Raw genomic sequence first — 26,184 nt, 5'->3', positions numbered from 1 at the left:
TTATTTATTTATTTTTGAGATTTATTTATTTATTTTTTTGAGACAGAGTTTCACTCTTGTTGCCCAGGCTGGATTGCAATAGTGTGATCTCGGCTCACTGCAACCTCCGCTTCCCAGACTCAAGTGATTCTCCTGCCTCAGCCTCCCGAGCAGCTGGGATTACAGGTGTGCACCACCACGTCCGCCTAATTTTATATTTTTAGTAGAGATTAGGTTTCTTCATGTTGGTCAGGCTGGTCTCGAACTCCTGACCTCCGGTGATCTGCCCACCTTGGCCTCCCAAAGTGCTGGGATTACAGGCGTGAGCCACCATGCCCTGCCTGAGAATCATTTTTAAATGTATGTCTCAACAAGTTTTGAAGAATTCATGCACCTGTGTAAACACCACAATACTAAAATACAGAACATGAGAGCACTTCCAACAGTTCCTTCAGCATCGTTTCAAGCAGCTCTACCACCTGCCCCAATCTCCTTTCACTACGGATTGGACTTCTCTAGAACTTTTAATAAATATAATAATTCAGCATATACTCTTTTTGTCTGTATTCTTCCAGTCAGCATGTTTCTGAGCTTCATTCATGTCATTATATACAAAAGCAGTTTGTTTGTTTGTTTGTTTTTTTAAATTACAGAGTATTTTCCATTGAGTGGATATACAATTGGTTGTCCATTTATATATTGATGGATATTTGAATTCTTATCAGCTTTTGGCTATTCTGAATAAAGGTGCCGTGAAACTTTCTGTATAAAGTGTTGTGCAAATTTATGTTTTATTTTTATTTGTTAAATACCTAGAAGTAGGATCATTTGGTTTTGTGGTAAGCATAGATTGAATTTGATAAGAAAATGTCAACTGATTTTCCAAAATGGCTGTAGTATTTTTTCTTCCCACTATTAGTATATGATAGCTCCAGTTGTTCCAAATCATTGCCCTTATTTGGTTTCCACAGTTTAGATATTTTTTAAAACAACAATTTATGCTATTTTAGCAGATGTATAGAAGTATCTCATAATATATTTAATTTATGCTTCCCTGATGGCTTATGACATTGAACAACTTTTCATGTGTTTTTTGGTTACATGTATATTTTTTGGGATAATTTGTACAATTTTTGTTTAAATATTATGCCCACTTTTAAATTTTTTCTAATTAAGTATGAGTTCTCTATGTGTTCTGAATATAAGTCCCTTTTAGATAAATGTTCTCCAAATATTTTCTTTCGGTCTCTGACTGGCTTTGAAGTTTCTTAGAATGTGTTCATAGAAATAGATACCTAATTGTTCAGTGTTCTTTTTCATTTTTGGTCTGAGATTTTTGTATTCAATAAAATCTTTGCTTTTCTTTGAAGATCAGGAAGATTTTCTTCTATGTTTAATTTTAGTGATGTAGTAAGGTTTAATTTTATGTTTCGATTTATTATTTTAATTACCTGTCTGTTTAAACATGCAAAACTAAATTGCCTACATTTTAATTTTGAAATGAATAAAATGATTAAACTATGGTTCAGAACTTTACAGACTTGGAAAGATGAAACTTACACTAAATTTCTTAATATAATTGGGACTCCTGGGATTAATATACAAAACATATTTTAATAGGGTACACATTTCTACTATTCTAATCCATAAAAACCTAATACATTATAATAAATCATTTAATGAGTGAAGATTTTACCAGTATTTGTAATTTAATAAATCTAAACTCATGGAAACAAATATGAAGGATAAATATAGTGTCCAAAAAGCAAATTTAGTGAGGAAAAAAAGGGCAAGGGTTTAAAGTCCAAGCCAGTAAACTCCTATCATTAACTATGCTTGCCATTTGTTTATGTGTAAAACAAAACAAAACAAAACAAAAGATAAATATAAATTTAAATGCAATGTCACAAATTAATTTTAGCTAATTTTTCATATTCTTGATAATGATTTCAGATAATCAAAATATTCTTATGTTGCTTACACTTTCTCTGTTTACCTATATTTATAATGATATAAAGAGATAATATTCAGCTTTAAATTTTGAACAAATAAAAAATACTAGGTTGTTTTCAAATTAATGCATTTTCTAAACATATATGGAGTTACTGAAATGTATCACTCATTGTTCCAGGTAGTGGGCAAATACTAGCCAAAAAAAAAAAAAAAAAAATCATTTTCATGATGGAATTTACATTCTAGGTGTCTTAATGAGTCAAAATATATTCTTCAAATACTTCACAATTGATAAGATTTTTAAATAACTGCTTTGTTAAATAACTGCTTTGTTTCATCAGTATTTCCTTGGAATACATCCACACATAAGCACACACACACAAATAAATATAGGTCTACTTAAATATAAAATATATTGAAGCATAAATACTTTAAATTAATGATAATAATACCTTTAAAAGCATTGGTGATAAAATCCAAAACATTATAATTCATTGTTTAGTGCCAAAATAATTTAACTGCAAAGTAAAAATATCCCTCCATAGATTAAAATTATTGATGCATAACAGTTAAATAGGAAAATACAACAAAACATTATGATACATTTTTATTTCAATAGAACTGTCATTATTCTGTTAACATGATGGCTATTCTCTTTTAAGTAAAATATTTATGAGATGGTTAAGATATTTATAATATTTTTTAAACCCTGAGTATGCTAAATTATCAATAAATATTATACATAGATGATAGGTAAATAGAACTGTATTTATCTTCCACGCAGATTTTTTCTATATAAGTTATTCTGATATGAGTAATCAGGTTTCCTAAATGTAATATTTTGTTCTTGTAATTAACATTAGTTCTAATATAACAAAAGGAAAATGCAAATAAAAACAATGTAAATACAAAGAAACTCAGATTTGATGATGGTAGGTAAGATAGCAGAAGGTATGAAAGATCTAATGTATGTGGTAAAATATAAGGGAAACCAAGATAATGGCTGCTATGTTCAGAATCAGAAAAAAGAGAAATAAATGTCTGTAAGCTTTTTTTGTTGTTAAAGAACTTTTGTAAAATTAGGAAATTAGATATTTTTATTTGTTATTCTACCAATAATATGCTACATTGCTTACTGCTATTTAGTAAAATGATATCATCAGCATGTCTACTTTTTCTTTCCACTTACAAATCCTCCTTTCTATTACACCTTTCAACGTATAGTAGTTAATGCTTTCATAGGGCTTCAGACGTTGGTTGTCTAATTTTTTCATTGCTCCCACATGAGTGTCTGTTTTGTGGTACCCATTATGCAAGGTATTATGTACATATAATGGAAAATGTCAAGTATGATCATTAGACTGTCAATGAGTTAAATTCCTTGTATTGTTTCAATAATAATTGCACAGTTTTCCTGTGTTTTCTAGGGTTTTGAGATTTGCTGTGATACACCAGTAGTTTAAAATCAAAGTTACAGTTTCATCCAGTAATGAAATATCAAGTTTTGCATGGTAAAATTTCCACTAGAGTTTTCTTCATAATCAATATTGAAATTTAGCGGTTCTAAAGTCAAAGCTGTTCTTTTAGAATAAAGTTGTTAGTATGAGAGGTCATCTTCATCTTTAAATGATGATAATAGTGACTGACTATGAAAACTTTGAAAGACTTAAATAAAAAGGGAAGCCTTGTTTACATTACATTACATACATTAGCCTTATTTACAAATCTGACAATACACCCTTCCTATTAAATGAGAGAAAGTGATATTGCATTGTAAAATGTCCTATTGTTTAGTTGGTATGTTTCCTTAGTTGGTATGAATAAAAAGAGGTGGGACTGGAATACGATACAAAAATAATATAACAAATTCAGAACATCTGCTAAGGTCATGCCGTGTACATTTCGAAACAATTTCCACATCAAGAAAGATATAGAGGAGCAATTCTCCCCTAAAATTGATGCCAAAGAAGCTAATTATAATAAGCATAGAGATCTGCAGAGACGTTAAGGAAAATTACTTATTCAATTGATCAAATACCTCAGCATGGAAGAAAGTGACTTAAAATCTGAATGTTAATTCTACAGGGGAAGCCCCAGGTAAAATTTTATCCACAAAGATTTTCTATCTTTAAATAAACAAAATAATTTTGGAGTGAAAAATCATTTTTAAAGCTTTAAACCGAATAATGTCATAACAGGCAAAAAATGACAGATGACTTCAGAATTTCAGAAAGATTTCAATGGAAACTTTCTAGCATCTGTAGAAACTCATAGCAAAAAGGATCATTTGAGATAAAAAGGGAGAGTACATTCTTGGTAAATGTGAAAAGAAAAATATGGAAAAAGAAATAGTTTCCCGTGAGGACTGACGAATGCACAAATCTGAATCCATGCTGTTTCCAAGATATTAAAACTAAATATAGTACATCTGCTCTATGGCATCAAAGATAATATATCACAGTGTGAAGTTTCATGATGATTATGTGTATTCAGCTGTCTTTTTTTTTTTTTTTTTTCCTAGATATTGCTATTCCTTTGCTTTTTTCATTATCTGGGAGCAAAAAAGTGTGCTCTTAAGGAACTTGTAAAAAAAATAGTAAAGCAATCCAGGTGACACAATAACGAAATGTACAGCAAAATAAAAATGCCATATTGGAAAGTAGGCTGGTTTTCAGACCCGGAACTGGTTACATTGTTGAATGACTAAATACTCCAGGGTAGTACATTCCAGTGGCTGAGGTATAGTCCAAATTATTCATGCACTAGTTCAGCCATATGATATAATTTCTGCAAGGTTTAAGAGAAACTTCTAATTCAAATCCTTATTCTGATTTAAACCAATACAGATACAGGAGACAGGGAGGGAGGCAAGGTGTTACAAATACATATAATAAAGGAAAAATAAATAACAAAAGATTACTTGCTATTACAAAAATTTTGTTATGATGCTGTGCCATGAGGCCATCACCTACTCCAAATACTACCATGAACATATTTTAAAATCACAATTTTTCTCCTCTATGACTTGCAAGATGCAAAACAATAGAATTATCTCTATTCCAACTTAAAGAAGGAAGATAAAATAATCTTAGCACTTAATCATAATAATTAATTTATTTTTAAGGTAAACAAATACATAAGAGGTCATTTAATAGTGGAAACTTGATACCAGTTAGCTTTCAGAAAACACATAGCAAGTATAGTTTTCTTACTCCATCGCACATATCCAAGCCAGGAAATTTAGATTTCTGTGATCATGGACGGAAACTTATTATTAATGTGTTTTTCTTTCTCTCAGTCTCTTCCCTGAAATAGAATTCATGGCTCATGCTGCGACTCTGCAATATTGTTCCCTGCAAGAAGCGATTTTGTTCTGCCTCAGAGGCAATATGTTTTTATGCTTAATTTTGCCTTGGGTAACCACAATGTTTGTTTATATCCTTAAAATGTCTTTTAAAGAGATTGATTTTCATGAATCATCAGTAAATCCTGCTTCTAGAATTTAATTCCTTCAGTTATGCATTGAGTAAAAAATTTACATTTTCCTTTTTTGTCATAGGTTTATTAATTGTGATTAAGCAGTAACATTTGATCCCATGTGTGAAAATTTACAAATATATCTTTTTAATATTTTCAGGATTACTTTAATTATATGCTTTTATTTAAAGTTTATCACCCCTCTTGATTAGTTTAGCTCTAAGTATAGTCAAATAATTTACATTTACAATGTAATAATGTTATGTAACTAAGTTTTACCTTTTGAGCAAATACAAAATAAAACAAAGCTCCATTCAGAAGAGCAAGAGGAATCTTCCTCCAAAGGCTGAGGGGAGATTTAAAAAAAATCCAGTCTCTATCATTAATTGTTGAGATAATTATTGTATTAATTTTCATAGTTCACCAAATAATGGGGCAATATGGAGAAACTGATTTATATTTCAGAATAAGTGGCATCACTAAAGCGTCAAAAATTTCATTTTAAAGGTAGTTAAATTAGAGAGGTGACTGAAGGTAAAGCTGTCTATGTTTAAGTAGGAAGGATCATCAGACATTTAGATATTTGGTAATAGTAAAATAAAAATTATTGATTAATTAGGAAGTTCTACTTAAAGACAATTTGCTCCCTCTTGGAGGAAAGAACGAATTCTAAACTAATTAAAAATAATTTTAAAAAGAATAGCCAACCCTCACCACTACTCCAAAACTGCTCTTGCCAAAGATGCCAATGATCCCCATTTCTCAATATTTAATCTACCTGATTGTCAGGGAGGATTACTCTTTACATCTTAAACTCTTTTCCCCATGGCTTCCTGGACATCACAGCCATCTGACTTTTCTTCTTCCACTTTGGAAAGTATTCGTAACTGTATTTTTCTATTTTCTTCTCATTACTCCACTTAATAAATTTTAAATAACCCAGAGTTTTAATGCTTTACCCACTCTGCCTTCTGTTCACACTAACTCCTTAGTTGATTTTAACTAGAACTGTGGCTTCAATACAATTCAGATGCTAATGAACTCAGAAATGTATATTTCCAGGCCAGACTCCCAATTTAAACTCTGGAGTTTATCTCTTGTTACCTATTTCAATAGCTAAACATATTACTTAATTTCTTGATATTTCAACCCCCAATCCAGATTCTCCTAGAGCAATTCCATGCCAGCTAATGCTATCTACATTATTCCAGTTAATTAGGTCAAAATCTTGTTATCTTTGCTTCCTCTCCTTTTTTCATTTTCTAGATCTAGTGTGCAGTAAAACGTGATGGACTGTATCCAACAAAATTTATCTATAATTTGGCCATTTTCACTCTCTCTACTGTCCTTTTCCTGGTTTAAGAAACAATTTTTTGTCTGCATTGTATAGTAGTCATATATACAGTTTTTTTGTTTGTTTTAGCCTTCCTGATCTTTCTCAACACAGCTCCCAGAGTTTTAACAAGTATGTTATATATGAAATCATGTTATTTCTCTTTAAATACTCCTAATGACTTTGTCTGTCTCATAGTACAATCCAATGTACTTACGACCCTGCATGACCTGAATTCATATTGCCACATTAATCTCAGCTCTTATTTTTTTCCATCCTTTTCTTTCTGTTTCAACCATTTCAGCCTCCTCCTTGCTGCCCTTTGAGTATACCAGTCATTCTTCATCTTAAGGGCTTTTGCCTCACAGTTTCACTCAAAAACTCACATTCTCATGCCTTCTATAGTCATTCTAACAAACATGTCCACACATATCCCAACTTTGTAGTAACCCTCTTTCATGTTTTTTAAATATTTATTCTGCCACTGATGGAGGTAGTCTATAGTAATCTTATTTTTCTTTTGTCTCTCTTTATCCTCCAGAATAATGATCCAAGTAGATGAACTGTTTTTTCTGTTTTGTTTACAATTGTATCCTGAATACTGAAACAATGCTAGACACACAGTGAGTATGTAATACATATTTTGAGCAGACAAATGAATGCTTCCTGCATTAATCCTATCTTATTTATCAATATCTTATCAATTTTTCTATTTCGTCTGCCCCAGAAAATTAATACCTTAACTCTGCTGGAGAAAAAGAATACCTGAGTACATCTGAAAATATAAAGCAAAGGAATACCTGAGTATATCTAAGGCATGAGACACCAATTCCTGAGGGTTACAGAAGTGTTACGGAATTTATAATTCTTACCATCCACATAAACTTACCTGATGGTAAAGAAACAAAAATTTGGCCGGGGGTGGTGGCTCACGCCTGTAATCCCAGCACTTTGGGAGGCCGAGGAGGATGATCAGGAAGTCAGGAGATCGAGACCACCCTGGCTAACACGGTGAAACCTCATCTCTACTAAAAATACAAAAAATTAGCTGGGAGTGGTTGCAGGCACCTGTAGTCCCAGCTGCTCGGGAGGCTGAGGCAGGAGAATGGCGTGAACCCGGGAGGCGGAGCTTGCAGTGAGCCGAGATTGAGCCACTGCACTCCAGCCTGGGTGACAGAGTGACACCCCGTCTCGAAAAAAAAAAAAAAAAGAAAAGAAATATAAATTCTATGACAATTATAATTGTTATTCTATAACAATTCTCCAACAATCAGGAATTGGTAACTTATGGGCTTGAAGCTTGAGTGATAAGTCATCCAAGGCAATAACCATAATAAAAATCAAACAATGGGGTAAAACTAAACACTACAGATATAGCAACACCTGAAAATCTCTGGGAGAATTCAATGGGTCAGTAAAATTAGAGTCAGTACTTCTGAGCTGAAGAGAAGAGCACAAAATAATACGGTGAAAAGTAGAAAATGAATGGTTATCTGATAATATCTTTGAGGCACTTCTAGATTTTATTTTTTCAAGTAGGACATGTTTCCTACAGTTGCCTTGCTAAATTATCAGGAACATTATATACACCATAGAAGAGAGACCAACCTTATAAAAGGAATATGTTTACTCTTGTTTTTCAGTATACCTGGAATTACTTTTTGACATTCAGTTAAATATAGTATTCCATAAAGGAGAAAAGTCAAACACACATCCCAAGGGAAGTTAACTTCATATATTTAAAATACATTCCCATGTGTGCAGGACAGATGTAAGGATTGTAGCATTTCTTTTTCTTTTCTTTTTTTTTTTTTTTTTTTTGAGACGGAGTCTCGCTCTGTCGCCCAGGCTGGAGTGCAGTGGCCGGATCTCAGCTCACTGTAAGCTCCGCCTGCCGGGTTTACGCCATTCTCCTGCCTCAGTCTCCTGAGTTGCTGGGACTACAGGCGCACCCCCACCTCACCAGACTAGTTTTTTTTTATTTATTTTTTATTTTTTATTTTTTAGTAGAGACGGGGTTACGCGGTTTCACCGTGTTAGCCAGGATGGTCTCGATCTCCTGACCTCATGATCTGCCCGTCTTGGCCTCCCAAAGTGCTGGGATTACAGGCATGAGCCACCGCGCCAGGCCAGCATTTCTTTAAAAAGAGAGATGGGAATTTACTTCCCTTTATTTCCTTAGAACATGAGTTTACAGTGAAAAGAGAATAATAAGACATTTCTAGCTACAGTAGAATTCATGTTTGAAAATAGCAGAAATTTATTTAGGATATTTTTTAAGTTTTCTGGATGTCAGGACCTTAAGGTAAGACATAATTCAATAGCAATAATGCACTTTTATGGTTTATTGAACAGGAGAGTGTCTTGGATAAAGTGATTTTATAATGATTAATTTGACAAGAACAATTAGTAAAAAAAGAAAAAAAAAAAAAGACTGATGACAGAGTCAACACAAGATCTGACCATCTGACCATCTGACATGAAACTTAAGGAAATACATGTTGACTGTAGCACAAAACAGAGAAGATAGACTGAGGCTCAGCGTGAGGGACAGATCAATGTGACTTAGAGGTTACTTCATTATGGACAATGAAGTAATAAGTAATAAATAAGTAGTAGTTACACATAACTTCAATTCTAAATATATCAAAATACAAGATAGTTTGATTTAGTTTGTCATTATTAAAGACTGTTAGTAACAATAAACATGTTAAACATTAGAATACGTAGAAAACATACACACAAACACACACATCATGACATTGAGATCTCAAAGTATTTCCTTGATTTAGCCCATATTCCAATGTGTTTTGTAATGAACACAGTTTTTGAAGAAATAGTAACATTGTTTACATATACTTGGATTTTGTAGAGTTTCTGAAAGAAAAAAAGTAAAATTCATCAATTATAATCACATTCTACAAATTATTGATTACTTTTCACTGTTCCTTGTCTTTGAGGAAGTTGTAGAACATTTAGAAACTTAAGCGTCTTTTAAAGAAAAAGTTTAAGTGCAAGTTTAAAACACTTACGGCTTTCTAGTGAATAGAAAATAATACCTAGAGTTGATTACTTTCTTTCGTGTAAAAGATGCCCTTTACTCAGCAGTAAATTTCCTTCCCAATTAGCGTTGATTAAAAAGTGCCCTAGGGAGCAGCTGTCATGGTCTCTACAAATCTGTTACTGTATAGCTTCTTGTCCTTTTGAAGATATTTGTTTTCTATTTAATAAATTACAGACAGTATATTAATGATGCCACTTAAAAAAAATCCCTTGTGTGTATTTTAGAGTGTGAAATCAGCCAATACAAACAATTCCAAGTCAATATCTAAAATGGCAAGAAAGGATTTTCTGTAAATATTAATGGCATTATAAACACTTCCTGGCAGCCTTTGAATGCACATCTTTAGAAAAAATAAGCATAGCTACCATTTTTTAGATAGGATGATTACAAAATATGTGATATGCTTTATCCCACTAGTGTTCACTAAGCTACTGTTCCATTAGCCTTGGACTAAGATACGGATTTTTTTTTTTTTTTTTTTTCTTGTGGAAGAGTTTTAGTGCTTCATGGACCACCACCTGAAATAATCTTCGCCAGGAATTTTGCACAGCTGGTTTCCTTCAATGTTTCAGGTCTCAGATTAAATGTCACATCCCTAGAGAGGTCACAATTATTCATACTCATTAAACTTTTCAAGTCCACATGTATTATCAGGTCCTTCATTCAATTCTTTTATAAAATGAAGTATAATGCATATTTTATACTTGTTTATATTTTTTGGTTTTTATTTTTTAATTTTTCTTTATTAGTAAAACATTTGTCTCCTTGAGTGCACACACACCCACACACAAATGCTTTATCTACTTTATTAGGCTCTGCCTCCAAGGATTATTTAAATATTACTACTTAAAGATAGAAACGAGAATAATCTTGGAATTCATAACAATTTAGTATTTGCACTTTGCTCATAGTTAAAGACCTCTTTCATTAATTATAAAACATTTTACAAATTTCTATTTTCATGTAAATTTTTTAATATTTTGATGTCTTTTTCCCTTGGAGAGTTGTTAGATTGTCTTGTCTTTTCTGTTTCTAGATCACAGCCTTCTAACTATGTAATACTAACTACTCCATAAAAGTTTCTTCATTTCAAAGTGTGCCTTGGCCTTGAATTATACATAAAACAATAAAACTTTATTTCTACTTTCATAAAAAAAGTCTTCACATGATTTGCAGTTCATAACAGTAGGCTTACAGTAGGCTTATAACTTTTTTATAATATAAGAATGAGTTAACATTTAATTTTAATTTTAAAACTTATTGAATGTACATATTGTTCTAATTATTATTGTTATGTGCAAACCATTTCAAATTTCATGCCATCACACAACAATCTTTTTACTGTGCTTAAGAGCAGTGAGTGAGGGAATTTTAACAGGACCCAGCAGAGATGGTGTGTCTGTGCTCCATCGTCAGTGGTAATGTCTAGAAACCCTGAAGGCTGAAATCTGGAGCTTCTTTATTCTCATATCTGGTCCATTAACTAGGATGACTCTAAGGGCTTACTTGGATCTCTCAACCAGAGACATAATATCTTCATGTGACTTGGACTCACCTGATCATGGTGACTTGGTTTCAAGATGAAACATGCTGAGCAAATATATCCAAAGCTAGTGATTCAAAACTCCAGGTGAAAACTGCATTACCTTTTAGGGGCTAGTTTCAGAACTCACATAATGTCACTTGTGTCATTTTCTATTGGTTTAAACAGTCACAAGCCTGTCCAGTTTTGTGGTAAGAACACTTAGCCTGAGCTACACCCTCTTAATAAATTTTTGAGCACACAATAGAGTATTGTTAACTGTGGGCAAAATATGGTATAACAGATCTCTAGAATTTATGTAACTGAAACTTTATGCCCATTGAAGAGTAATTTCCTATTTCCTCTACCCTCTAACCCCTTAATTCTACTCTCTGCCTCTATGAGTTTGCCTACTTTTGATATTTCACATAAGTGGAATTATGCAGCACTTGTCTTTCTATGAGTGGCTAATTTCACTTAGCATAATGTCTTCCAGGTTCACTCATGTTGTATATAGTAGAATTTCCTTCTTTTTTTTTTTACTGTTGAATATTCTATGTGTGCATCACATTTTCTTTATCTATTCAACCAATGATGGACATTTAGGTTGTTTCTATGACTTGACTGTTGTGAGTAATGCTGCAATGAACAGGGAAGTGCAGATATATTTTTAGATCCTGATTTGAATTCCTTTGGCTATGTACAGAAATAAGATAGCTGGATCATATGGCAGAACTATTTTTAATGTTTTGAGGGTACTCCACATGTTTTTCTTTCTGCACCGTGCTACATTCCCTTCAATAATGTATAAGGGTTTCAATGTACTTACATCCTCATCAACACTTGTTATCTTTCTGAATTTTTTGTTTGTTTGACAAAAGCCATTCTAATAGGTGGGAAAAGATATCTCATTGCAGTTTTGATTTGCATGTCCCTGATGATTAGTGACATTGAACATCCTTTCTTATACTTGTTGGACATTTGTACAACTTCTTTAGAAAAATATCTGTTTAAGCCCTTTGTCCAATTCAAAAAAATCTTGAGAAAGAGCAATGCTGGAGACATAACATTTGCTGATTTCAGAATATGTTACAATTCTATAGTAATTAAGATAGTATAGCAGAGATTAATATCCAAAATGCATAAGGAACCCTAAATCTCAACAGTAGAAAACCAAATAATCCTCTTGATGGTGGAAGTTTCAAATTACCCACAGCCACTTTAAAACCACCACACATGTATTTTCACTTATCTTCAGATACATATTTACATGCTATGCAATTAGACAAAATTTCTAAAATTACATTATTTCTTATTATTTCTGGCCACAATATTATTTATTCTAAATTCTTTGACTCAACACAAGAAAAAGATAGAGATAATGCAGGTTGTCCATTTTGTAAGAATACTGCATATAAACTTAATCATGAATTAGGTGTATACTTACAGGAAATTTATAGATGAAATATTTTCTATCAAAATTATAGCAAAATAATTTGGTGACAAAATGTATTCTCTTAACAAAATTACTTAATATTATTTTATGACACTCATCATATAAGTTTATTTTTCAACTGGAGAATAAACTTACATATGTGTTTTATTGATTTCTCAGTATTTTATATGAATTTTGTTTGATATCCTCCTTCAAAATTAGGACAGCACTATGTCTAGGAAATATAAGAAGATTTCTAGATATCACCCAGGCTTTCAATCTGCATAGTGAGTACATACAGGGATTAATTTCCGAATCATTCTGGTATCAACTCTGTGAGAACTGGTTCTGGGGGCTTTAAATGAATTTGTACTACCGGGACTTGGGCAGTGAAACCTGTCCTATGCGGTTTACAAGAAGTTGTTTTAGTCTTCTGTCACATTAAACTGCTCTTCATTTTTTTAACCTAACCCTCTGCATCTACCTGGGAAATGTGATTATTTCCTAAAAGTGAGGAAATGTTTATATACATTTTGCATCTTTCGTATTTTTATTGCTCCCAGAAAAGTGCCACATATAAAGAAATACTTATTTTAAGATACTGTACTGGGTTCACAAAATCTAATTACTGGGAAAGTGATATGATAGACTAGCAAATGTAATTCAATGCTTTTCTTCATTTATGTGTATCTTTACCTTTTCTCTATAAATGTCTTCTACATTTTGCAGCACTATTCTGTTTCAGGAGCTAGCATTTATAACTCAGTTTCATTGTCTTCCTTACATTTTTTTATTAAATCTATTATTTCAGAGTACTGTAATTTTCATACAATATCATGGAAAGATGACTGATTCTATAAGGAAAAATATATCAATTTATTTTAAGATAATATATTCAGTTTTAATTTTCAATAATTTTTGTGCTGCTACATCAACATTGATTCTGACTTTTAATATTATCCTCGATGTAAAAGAGATGCTTAATCCAATGGTGAATTCAATTTGATTACTTCAGTGAATCTGAAATTGTCAATCTATTCTTTCCACAGAGCCCATGATTCCTCTTTACTAAGAATCACTCATCAAAAATCAAATAAACAGTTGCATCATTGAAGTGGATTTTAAAGGGCCAAAGTGACAAATACTCGAACATCATTGATATCCTCAACCATAGTCTTCTACTTCTGAAAAAAGAGGAATTTCTATTGCCTGACATCTAAATTAAAAAAAGAAAAAGAAATATAGGAAAGGAAAAAAGTACTTTTGTACATAACTTTTTCTTTTTTCCCTGATTGTTACTGAAGTTACTGGGAAAGTCCTGGAAGTTAGCAATATCATTGAAGAATTCTAAAGCTATCCTGCTTACAGTTTTTTTTTTTTTTTTTTTTTTTTTTTAGAAACTTGCAATATGAGTTGCATACTGACAGTCAAATAAAATAATTAACTGAACTCTCAACAATCCAGGTTGCTATTTAAATGAGTCTCAGCATCTTGAACTATTATGGTAGGTAGGCAACATGATGAAATATTTCAACTGACAACAGAAAGTTATTTCTAACCTATTTGAATACATTAATTGCTTTGAGTGGAGAGCAGTAAAGAAATTGCAATTTGTCATGCTAGTTTTCCAACATTTTAATATTAACTGGTCTCATAAATTCTGAAAGTAAATGATATATTGCTTCTCTAATAAAACAGATTTGCAAGTCAATATAATCTCTATATTTTCAAAAATTGAAGATTTGTTTTAGTAGAGAATCAATTATGAAAAATTATAATATTTTTCTCCTTAAAGGCATGAATCTTTAATAAGGCAACCTTAGTTTAGAAACAATTCTTTCTCTAGAAATAATATGTACCACTTATGGTTGAGATGCTGTGCATGCTTGTACAAATTTTACTGCGCATAATTAAATTGGGCCTACATGTAATCTTATAAATTGAATATTAATTATTCTGGCAACACTGTATGGTAACCACTGCTGCTCAGTATTTTCAAATAATAAAACCGATGTCAGACTAAGTATATAAAAACATCTTGTGAGCCTCCTTTAAACTAATGGCAAGTCTTCAGAGAAGGGTGAAGGTGTAAACCATTAACCCACAAACACAACAGCTTAGAGGTAGGGTCAGGGGCAGGTTGCTAAAGTTATGTTATAGGGGAATCAAAAGGTTTTACAAAAGAGATTAAGCACAGATTCAGTCTGGCATCTCTTCTATAATCAGGCAATCTATTAACTCAGCTCAGATTTATCGAGAACCAACTGTGTGTCAGACACTATACCAGAAACCGCAGCTATACAGACAAAGAAATATGGTTTCTTCTCTGGAATATTCTTCAGCACAGATGAGAAGATCATAGTATACAACTAGTTACAACAGCGAACTGAAGTACTGTAGTAGAGAAATCTACAAATTTATCTGGGGACACGGAGAAAGTGAAAACTTTCGTCTTTTAACAGGCATCTTCCCTCTGATCCTAATATTTCAGTTTTCTGTTTTCTTCCATGCTCCTTTAACTCTTCTCTTTCTATATTTTACCTGTCTAGATAAAGTCCATCTCTTTGCACATGATTGTAATAACATCTCACTTAATTACGGTAGAGTACAGAACCACATAGCTCATTTCTTAAGCACAATGCAGTACATGCATGCTTTCCTTGTCTTTTGCCTAAACTTTTGATTTTTTCATAAGATAATGTGAAAATCCAGCCAACTTTTCACCTAAAATCTCTGCTTTCCATTGCTCTACTAGTCCTATGTATATCTAACACCTAAATAGTTTTCAAAATTAAATCTCTAATTTTTTTATTTACTCAAAAAATATTTAGCTACACTGTAATGAATAACCACATTTTTGTTGCCATACGCATCTGTGTGGAGTTCCTTTTGCATATAAAACCAAAGCAAACTTTCTGAACCTTATGACATGAGTTCACCTAATCTGAACAAGTTTTAAAAGATTCTTCAATATAGTTACGTCTATCAGCACTTGTATCAGTGAGTTACAGGAATTATCATATGTTCACATAATCGCTAACAAATGGTTCATCTCACATTGTAATTTTGCCACTAAAATGACCATATGCAATTTCTCATTGATATTTCTTTTTGTTTGGTTTCTAATGTGTTTATTGCTTGGATTTCCTCTTTCATAAATTTTCTATTCATATTACTTTCCATTTTAATATTACAGCATCTTCTTTTCTTGCCAAATTGCAGAAAATGTCTTGATATCCTATATATTACCTACTGGTTTTAAAAATTATAGTTACCTCTTCCAAATTTGTAATCTCTCTGTGGTATGTATACCTGCGATGCTTTATTGTACAGTATTTATTTAATCATAGTCATAGATTTACCTTAAGGTTGTGCTTTGGGAATTTTAGAATTTCTTCCTTACCCCTAGATTACAAATATCTGTTTATATATAATATGTATTAACTGGATACTTCATCCTTCATATTTATTCTTAAAACAAATGTAAATCACTTTTGGACATGATGTCATTTAAGAAACAAGTTGAATGTTTCTCTACATAACTTACCTTTCTGAACACCAATGTCAAAAGAATTCTCTACTCATTTATAGGTCCATATTGATTATACATTTAAATTCTACATAAATAAGCAAATCCAGAAGGGTGGAGTGCAGATCTCTGAAAATATAATCCTCCACAAAAGCAATGACAACAATGGCAACAATTTTCAATATTAATTTTTTTAGGAATTTAGAAATTAACCAAAACATTTCAAAAATCTGGTAAACATTTATTCAACAAAAATGTCTGAATCCAAGTAAGAACAGTAAGCTTTGTAGCATTTTAACTTGTTCTACTGCCATCTCCTTCCCCCAACTGCTGTCGCCTTGAAAACCAACAGCCTAACAATTATGGAAGCTGTGAAAACAAGCAGTCCCCTAGCCACCGGGGAGAGCAGAACAGGTTCGGAACTCTCTAAGAGCTCATCCTCAGAAAATTGTAGCAATTTGACTTAACGATGAGCTCCCTGAAAAGCTTCAATCTTTGTGCTTGTCTTTGACCTGACTCAGAATTCACTCTGCAAACAATACCATCCTGTTTGCATTCCTCAGAAACAATCAGTGGCAATTGTTGAACATTTCAGCTACTAAGGCAGCAATAGCAGTTGTCTAAAAGACTGACCAATGATCTTAAGAAGAAAATCTTTCTCTTTAAATAAATAAATAAATAAATAAATAAAATAAATAATTTTTTAAAAAGTACAGTTTCCACAAAGGCTCTTGAAAAGCACTGACAGATTCCAAGAAATCAAGAAGTTCATGTACATATGCTGATCTTTGTGTATGACCAGGAAAAACCTGTGAAGGCCCTAAACTCTCATGTCTCACTGACCTTGAGGCTGTATGCAAGCAAGATGTGAAGACTAAAGCAGATTTGTGAAAGCCCTCTGCTGCATGCTGGAGTGGTTAAAATATTACCTAATGCACACAGAGCCTATTGACAAAAGCTGGGAGTTGTGTTAGTTCAAAGCATTTAAGAAAACTTCTGATCAAACATTATCAAACAGAAAGGTAGTTGAGCAGAGATTTCAGTAGCCACATGTGACAAACGAGGCTTTACAGAAACAAGGCCAGTAAAATCACCACACAGAAAACACAAACAACAACAACAACACAATTAAACAACAAAAACCCTGGGAAGAAGTATTTTCATTTCAAGTGTCATGCATTGTTTTATTTAAAATTCCAATTAATTTGGTGACTTGAACACAACAGAAAAATATGCCATGTATGCAGAAAAAAATAAAGCAGTCCAAAGCAAATGTCTCTGAGGAAGCATATACTTTAGTACTTTAAATAAATGTGTGATTTACTACATGAAATCTTTACATAATTTGTTATAAATGCTTTCAAAAACTAACATAAACCATGTCTAAAGAAATAAAGGAAAACATGAGAAGAATGGCTCACCAAATATAAAATAAAAGTAAAGGAATAGAAAGCATATTTAAAAATTCAAGAGAAATTTTGAGTTGGAAAGTATAAAACTGAAAGGAAAAAATACATTTACTAGAGGAGAACATTGGTAAATTTGAACTGTTGAGTTGCCTATCTTTCAGATAGGATAATTGCAATTATCAAACCTGAGGAACAGAAGAAAAAAAGAATGAAGAAAAATGAGTAAACCCTCAGACACCTGTGGAACAACATCAAGTATGCCGACAAATGTCTAAAGGAAATTCCAAAAAAAGAGAGAAAGAGAAAATGGTGGAAAGAATATATCAGGAGATAATGGCCAAAATCTTAAACTTGATTAAAAGCATTAACCTGAACATCCAAGAAATTCAACAAACTCTGAGTAGGATAAACGCTAAGTTACATACCTAAACACATCATAATCAAATTGTCGACAAAGAGAATCTTGAAAGCAGAAAGAGAGACGCTACTAATTATGTCAGAATCCTAATAAGATTAACAACTCATGTCTCATCAGAAACTATGGAGCCCAGAGATACTGGAATTATATATGAAAAATGCTGGAAGAAAAAGACTGTCCATCAAGGATTCTATTTAGCACTGTTGTTCAAAAGTGAAGAAAGAATAAGACATTCCATGGAAAAACAAAACAAGACAAGTTTCAGAATAGGTGTAGAGAAAGAGGGTCTAACAAAGTTATCTCATTTTCACCAATTGATTTGTTACGGTGTCCTTGGTACATTTATCAATCTGTTCTTTTTGCCAAGTATTCCCCTAGCAGCATTAAGGAGAGCATAGGCCACGTTAAAAAGGCAGTTTTTACAAAGTAAAAATGAAAGAGTATATCATTGGAGGCTAGAAACCTCAGATTCTTTTTTTTTTTTTTTTTTTGGAAATGGAATCTCACTCTGTCACCCAGACTGGAGCTCAGTAGCACGATCTCGGCTCAATGCAAGCTCCACCTCGAGGGTTCAGGCCATTCTCCAGCCTCAGCCTCCCACGTAGCTGGGACTACAGGCGCCTGCCACCATGCCCGGCTAATTTTTTGTATTTTTAGTAGAGACGGGGTTTCACCGTGTTAGCCAGTATGGTCTCGATCCCCTGACCTCGTGATCCGCCCACCTCGGCCTCTCCAAAGTGCTGCGATTATAGGGTGAGCCACCGTGCCGGGTCTAGAAACCTCAGATTATAAACTTAAAAATGTAGCTCGAGAAGCTGGGGTTGATTCTGGGTTTTCGTTTTCATGTTGTGATGGAGGACGTTATGCTGGATCAGTGATCCTCAATCTTTTTTTTCTTTTCTTGCTAGCCAATCTGTGGAAGATGTCACACCCCATTAAGTACATTTTCTCAAGATGATATTTTCTCAGTAAGGGTAGGTTTAGGGTCATAACAGAATCAGAGTTAATCTACAGATGGAATCTGTGATATTTACTATTGTAAGTTTTTAAATGAATAAATAAGGGTAAGATATATTCAAGTGGCTTTCTAATGTATTATAATTTATTACAATAAATTCTATTATATTCATTTGATCAAATAAGAACCTATATAAAGTTAAGTTAAAATTTTATTTTATAGAATATTCTAACTAATGAACAAGTAAGAAATGGAAGAATTAAGAGAGTCACTGTTTTGCAACCTTGCTAATTTTGGACGACAATGTGATGGGAACATAGAAGCTTATTATTTAATTTTTCTTATTATTCTATCTCTGTAGAAGTTTCCATAATAACGTTTAAAAATCCTATAAAGACCTATACTTGCCTCTGACATTTCTAGTCTGTAGTATTGGCCTTTTTCTGGTCCTCTGCCAACAGATACAGAATTGACTGTAGTTGTTAAAGTATAAAAAGTATAGGCCAGGCATAGTGGCTTACGCCAGTAATCCCAGCACTTTGGGAGGCTGAGGTGGGTGGATTACTTGAGGTCAGGAGTTTGAGAGCAGCCTGACCAAGATGGTGAAACCCTATCTCTACTAAAAATATAACAATTAGCCAGGTGACATGGTGGGCACCTGTAATTCCAGCTACTTGGGAGGCTGAGGCATGAGAATCACTTGAACCCAGGAGGTGGAGGTTGCAGTGAGCCGATATCTCACTACTGTACTCCAGCCTGGGCAACAGTGTGAGACTCTGTCCCAAAAAAAATTAGAATATAAATGATTGACTATCCTGACTGATATTAATATATATATATTATATTAGTATATAGCATATTATAATATCAGTCAGGATAATCACTCATTTTCACTTTTGTTTTTCAAAGTAGACATATATTATGAATATTTATTATTCTTATAATTTGTAGAATACATTTGTCAATTTTTAAAGTTCAAAAATATGTTAATTGGCAGTAAATCAATGGATTATTTGGGATAATTGACAGTTTTATAATATAGTGGTATCCTGCCCAAGAGTGTAAAAATCGCCTAAATTCTTTATTAATGTTTTAATTGTTTCAGTATATACCTCTGCATATTCTTGAATATGTAAAATCTAGATATATTTACATATTTTGTTGCTAAGAAAACAATTTATTTTATTTTCGGATTAGTTATTTTTGATATAGAGAAATAGTACTGAGTTTTAAAACTTGGTTTTCAAGAATCTTGCTGAGTTTTCTTATTATGTCTAATTGTTTTTTATTTTGGTGGGCTTTCTGTGAAGAAATCATATTATCTGCAAATAATGCTATTTTTATCACAATTCCTTTCCACCATTACATCTCTTCTTTCTTGTTATTTCCTGAAGTGTCCTTTCTTCTGTTATGGTAAAATATATCACACAGAGATCTTCATGATAGTACATTATTAGGTTTTATTTGTCTTTTCTCAAGTCCTTCACATTAAATGTTCATGTCTTATTTTCTTATTTCTCAACTCATTATTTTCTTTCTTTTTTTTTTTTTTGAGACGGAGTCTCGCTCTGCCGCGGGGACTGGAGGGCAGTGGCCAGATCTCAGCTCACTGCAAGCTCCGCCTCCCGGGTTCCCACCATTCTCCTGCCTGAGCCTCCCGAGTAACTGGGACTACAGGCGCCCGCCATCTCGCCCGGCTAGATTGTTGTATTTTTTGGTAGAGACGGGGTTTCACCGTGTTAGCCAGGATGGTCTCGATCTCCTGACCTCGTGATCCGCCCGTCTCGGCCTCCCAAAGTGCTGGGATTACAACAACTCATTATTTTCTTTCTTTTTTTTTTTTTTGAGACGGAGTCTCGCTCTGCCGCGGGGACTGGAGGGCAGTGGCCAGATCTCAGCTCACTGCAAGCTCCGCCTCCCGGGTTCCCACCATTCTCCTGCCTGAGCCTCCCGAGTAACTGGGACTACAGGCGCCCGCCATCTCGCCCGGCTAGATTGTTGTATTTTTTGGTAGAGACGGGGTTTCACCGTGTTAGCCAGGATGGTCTCGATCTCCTGACCTCGTGATCCGCCCGTCTCGGCCTCCCAAAGTGCTGGGATTACAACAACTCATTATTTTCTCATCATGTTGGAACATACGTTACAATGTAGAAATGTGAAAGTAACTACTTTTAGTGCTCAGGAAAATTTCAGCTGAATATTGAGGAAGATAATGAAACTGATTCTCACTGCTTTGGAAAGGAGGATTCTGCAAAAGCAAATTAGCCACATCTGTTATACACTTGGTGTTAACCTGTGACTCCCATCAAGCAAAAAAGAACTCCATAGAGATATTTCCTCTTTATATTTCCTAGTTCTGTTGTTTCCAATACTGTTTAAATTTCCATATCTCTTTTACTTATCTTTGAATAATCCGTGTGTTTTTAGTACGTATATGGACACCAAAAAGTCTTTGCTGCAAATTTGCTAACTATCCAAAGCTATAAATAAAAATAAACAGAAGGTTCATTTTTTCTTAATTATTATAGATCTTAATGTTTTTTATAAAATACATCCCAAAATTCTTCTTGCAAACTGTTTTAGAATATTTTAAAGGTAGCTGTTTGTGTTTTAATGTAAACATTAAGAATTTGTACATTTTCCTTCCCAATATATTGAGGATGGCATACTAGTCTAATCCCCCAAAACCAAATACCAGCTAAAATGGCTAAATTATTGAGAGAACAAAAATTAACAAAATTAATATTGTGTTTATTGGTCAAATTACGTTTTTCTGTGCATATAATTTTAGAAATAGCCACACTTTTGTTGGTATTTGGTTGTGCTTCATTTTAATATTTCAAATGATTATGGGAGTATATAAAAAAATCAGTGAGCTTCCTAAACTAAGTGACATAAGGCAGCCTCACACTATCCATACACATAATTCCTAATAGTGTAACTTTACTTTGATGGCTGTTGTAGTAAAAAAATAATAATTAAACTTTAAGAAAATTTTTTAAAAATTGATTTTAATATTGCAGAATTTTTTGATATAACATCTAATGACATTTAAAAGAACCAGTGATCATGGGACACAGTTTGGGATAAGCTGTTCTAAAAGAACATTACCTTGTTTCCTAGTTTTAGTCCTCCTTCTAGTTTCCATTTTAAAATTCTAATGATTAACAGAAAATCTAACTAAAAAGAAAATCTAATGGTTGACAGTGTCCATTTTACTTCACTAAAGACATCATTATAATAACCTAATATTAGAAGGGGTAGCATTGAAGTACATCACACTTAGCAAAGTGCACACAATTAGCAAATTGTGAAAACACAAAAACAGGGGTGGGAAATTCTACCCATGGGCTAAATCCAGCCACACCCATTTATTCCGTGTGTCTTTGGCTGTTTTTACTCAGCAGCAGGAATGAGTAGTCACAATGGAGACGCCATAGCTCACGAAACAAAAAGATATTTACGATCAGACCCTTTAAAACTTCATTGGCCCCTGATATAGAATATTTAGGTGTGATTTCTACCTTCAAGATGCTTAGTATCTAAGGAGTTTCCTCTTATACATTGTAAAAGACAAGTGTCTTTTTGAGATATGCAAAAGAAAAAGCCAGCTTTTGAGTTGCAAATTTTATCATAGACAGTTGGAGTCACTGTTGTATATAATATGCATTTTTTATTTGTGATTCATGTTTATAGACACTTAAGTCAATGTAGCCCTGGAGGTGTAGGGTCTTCATAATTATGTATCAACAGAAGTTTCTTTTTTTTTTTTTTTTTTTTTTTTTTTTTTTTTTGAGACGGAGTCTTGCTCTGCCACCCAGGCTGGAGTGCAGTGGCCGGATCTCAGCTCACTGCAAGCTCCGCCTCCCGGGTTTACGCCATTCTCCTGCCTCAGCCTCCCGAGTAGCTGGGACTACAGGCGCCCGCCTCGTCGCCCGGCTAGTTTTTTGTATTTTTAAGTAGAGACAGGGTTTCACCGTATTAGCCAGGATGGTCTCGATCTCCTGACCTCGTGATCCGCCCGTCTCGGCCTCCCAAAGTGCTGGGATTACAGGCTTGAGCCACCGCGCCCGGCCTCAACAGAAGTTTCTAAACTCCTTTGGACAACTTAAAATCAATAAGCTAATGCCATCTCTACAGTTCTCAACCATTCTTACATTGAGTTGTGCAAATTATTATAAGTATTTGGAACTATATCTTTGGGCCAACACCATCTGACCCCATTATAGTATCTGTCATATTTTAATGACATTTAAAAAATATGCTTCTCAGACTAAATGGGAATATCTTTAGAGCAAGGATTGTGTTTTATTCTTAAATTTTATTAGTTTACATCATCATAAAGATTCAACAAATATGTTGAATAAGTTAATAGATATCTGATAGAACCAGATGACTATGGATTAGTAACAAAAATTACTAATTAGTTGGTATAAGTTTAAACAAGATAGAGGTGAATGATTTGTACTATAATATTAATGCCCTCAGCCATTCATTTCTTTTTCAGTCAAATGTATTGTAATCATTCTTACTTTACGTGTCTCGAAGCTACATGTCATTGCTGAAATCTGGAAAGATGAAAGCATTTTACTGAATGTAAACAGTTTACTTTGCCATCTGTTTGCTAATTGTGTCAACAGATTCAATTTAGGCATTGTTTTAAAATATGAACAAGTTTCTTCTTACATTTGCCATTTATAAAAATCTATGTTAATATAGTAATATAAAAATGATCAGATAAATATTAAAAGGAATTACTAAATTTAGAAAAATGTTTTGAACTTCTATTAGACCAAGGAAATATCTAATCACCTGGAAAAAAGAGAACTTTGACATGAAAAACTTTTTTTTCAAATGTATAATATTTTCAAGTGTCCAAAGGAGAAAAGGAACCTTAGAAAACCATGCAAATTTAAGGAATGCGTAAAGTTAACATAATAATACATGTTATACTTTGTGTTATTTCCTATATTATAAAGTAAACATAATACAATAGAGTTAAAAAGTTACATTTTCAAATTTTATGCATCAGAAATATAACAATCAGATAACTAGTTTTTATTTTTTTAATTAAAAACTTGTTTAGTGTTACTGACTGATTAAAATTAGGCCAAATAAGAGAAATGGGTGAGTACCAGGCTGTAAAGAAAAAAAAAAAAAAAAAAAAAAATCACAGAGGAAATTAGAAAGAAAGTTTACTAAACTTTCTTAGAATGTCCTTTTCTTACATCTCCAATGGTAACGTATGAGAAGTAGGACTGTGGAAAGTCTCTTTTGTTTCTAAGTTTTTCTCACAAACTGAACATCTAAAGAAAACGTACCTTGATTTTATTCTCAACCCAGGAAATTTTAAGTTATTCCTCATTTAATTTTTAAAAACTTGATAATTTTATTTTAAAACTTGATAAAAAAGAAAGAATCTGCTTAGCGATTACTTTATTCTGAAATTTATTTTTCTCATTGATAAATTTGTGATCTTTGATGATGTGCTCTCTGCTGTCGCAGACACTTGACTTGGTGCAGGTACAAATCCAAAGAAAGGTAAGCAAGATAAGTATTGCCTGGATGAAGCTCTCCATAAATTAGAAATGTAAAAATATACATAAACATCATTACAGAACAGGCTGCAAATGCTGGATAGTACAACATCCTCTTGTTGCTATATACTATCACAAATAACTGTATAATTTTTCTCAAGTTCTATATTGAGAACAGCACCATGTATTTTTTAGTATATTCACAGAGTTGTGCCATCACCACAATCAATTTTAGAATATTTTCATATTTACTCCTAAAATAAACCATATGCTCTTTAGTGATGAATTTGTTTCCCTCCATTAATTATTTACATACTCTATGGGTTTGCCAATTGTAGGCGTTTCATATACATGAAATCATACAACATGTGGTCTTTTGAGATAGGCTTTTTTCACTCAGCATGATGTTTTCAAGGTATGTATAATACTATGGCACTTACTTTTATTTCATTCCTTTTTGTGAATGAATACCATGCAGTTGCATGGATAAGCTACCTTTTCTTTATTGGTTGGTTCATGGATATTTGAGATTTTTCCACTTTATAGCTATTACAAATAATATTTTCATGAACATTCATGCACATATTTCAGTGTAACATGTGTTTTCATTTCTTTTGGATAAATACCTAGGAGTAAAATTACTAGTATGATAACTCTATGTTTAACTTTTTGAAGAACTTCCAAACTGTTTTAGAAACTGTCTGCATTATTTTACATCTTCACAGGCATTGTATGAGGACTCCATTTTCTCCATATCATCACTTGCTTTCTTTCTTTTTCTTGTAGCCATCTCAGTGCATATAAAGTTGCACATCACTGGTGTTTGGGTTAACATTTCCCTGATAGCTAACAATGTTGAGTATCTTTGTATGTGCATATCGCCATTTGTATATCTTTTTTTGGAGAATATCTATGCAGATTATTTGTTCATTTTTATTGGGTATTTTGTCTTGATATTATTGCACTGTAAGAGTTCTTTATATATTCTGGATATACATCTCATCACAAATATGATTTACAAATATTTTCTCCCATTCCATGGGTTGCCTTTTCACTTGTTGATGGTGTTCTTTGAAGAATAGTTGTTTAACTTTGATGAAGTCCAGGCAATATAATTTTTAAAAATTCTGACACTTTTGGTGTCATAGTTAGGAAATCATTGCTTCTTCCATGCTCAAAATACTTATACCTGTGTTTTTTCATGAATTATATTTTTTAGCTTATATTTAGGGCTGTGTATTATTTTGAGTTAATTTTTGCCTTAATATGAAGTACAACACCTACTTCATCTTTTTTGTGTGTTTCTATCCAGTGGTCCCTGTATCATTTGTTGAAAAGACTGTTCTTTCCACATTTAATCTTCTTGGCACTCTTGTGAATGACAGTTAAATTTGTTATTGACTATTGGACATTACAGATAATATCTTGTAGAAATACAGAATTATGTTATCTTTTACTTGAGGTTTTTATTTTAACTAGAAATTTAGTTACTGGTGGATCTCCTTGAATTTTCTTTTTCTTTTTTTTTTTTTTTTGAGGCGGAGTCTCGCTCTGTCGCCCGGACTGGAGT

The sequence above is a fragment of the Trachypithecus francoisi genome, unplaced genomic scaffold, assembly GCF_009764315.1.
Source record: "Trachypithecus francoisi isolate TF-2019V2 unplaced genomic scaffold, Tfra_2.0 Lachesis_group5, whole genome shotgun sequence".
In the NCBI taxonomy this organism is placed as follows: domain Eukaryota; kingdom Metazoa; phylum Chordata; class Mammalia; order Primates; family Cercopithecidae; genus Trachypithecus; species Trachypithecus francoisi.
This window is presented reverse-complemented; position numbering follows the sequence as displayed.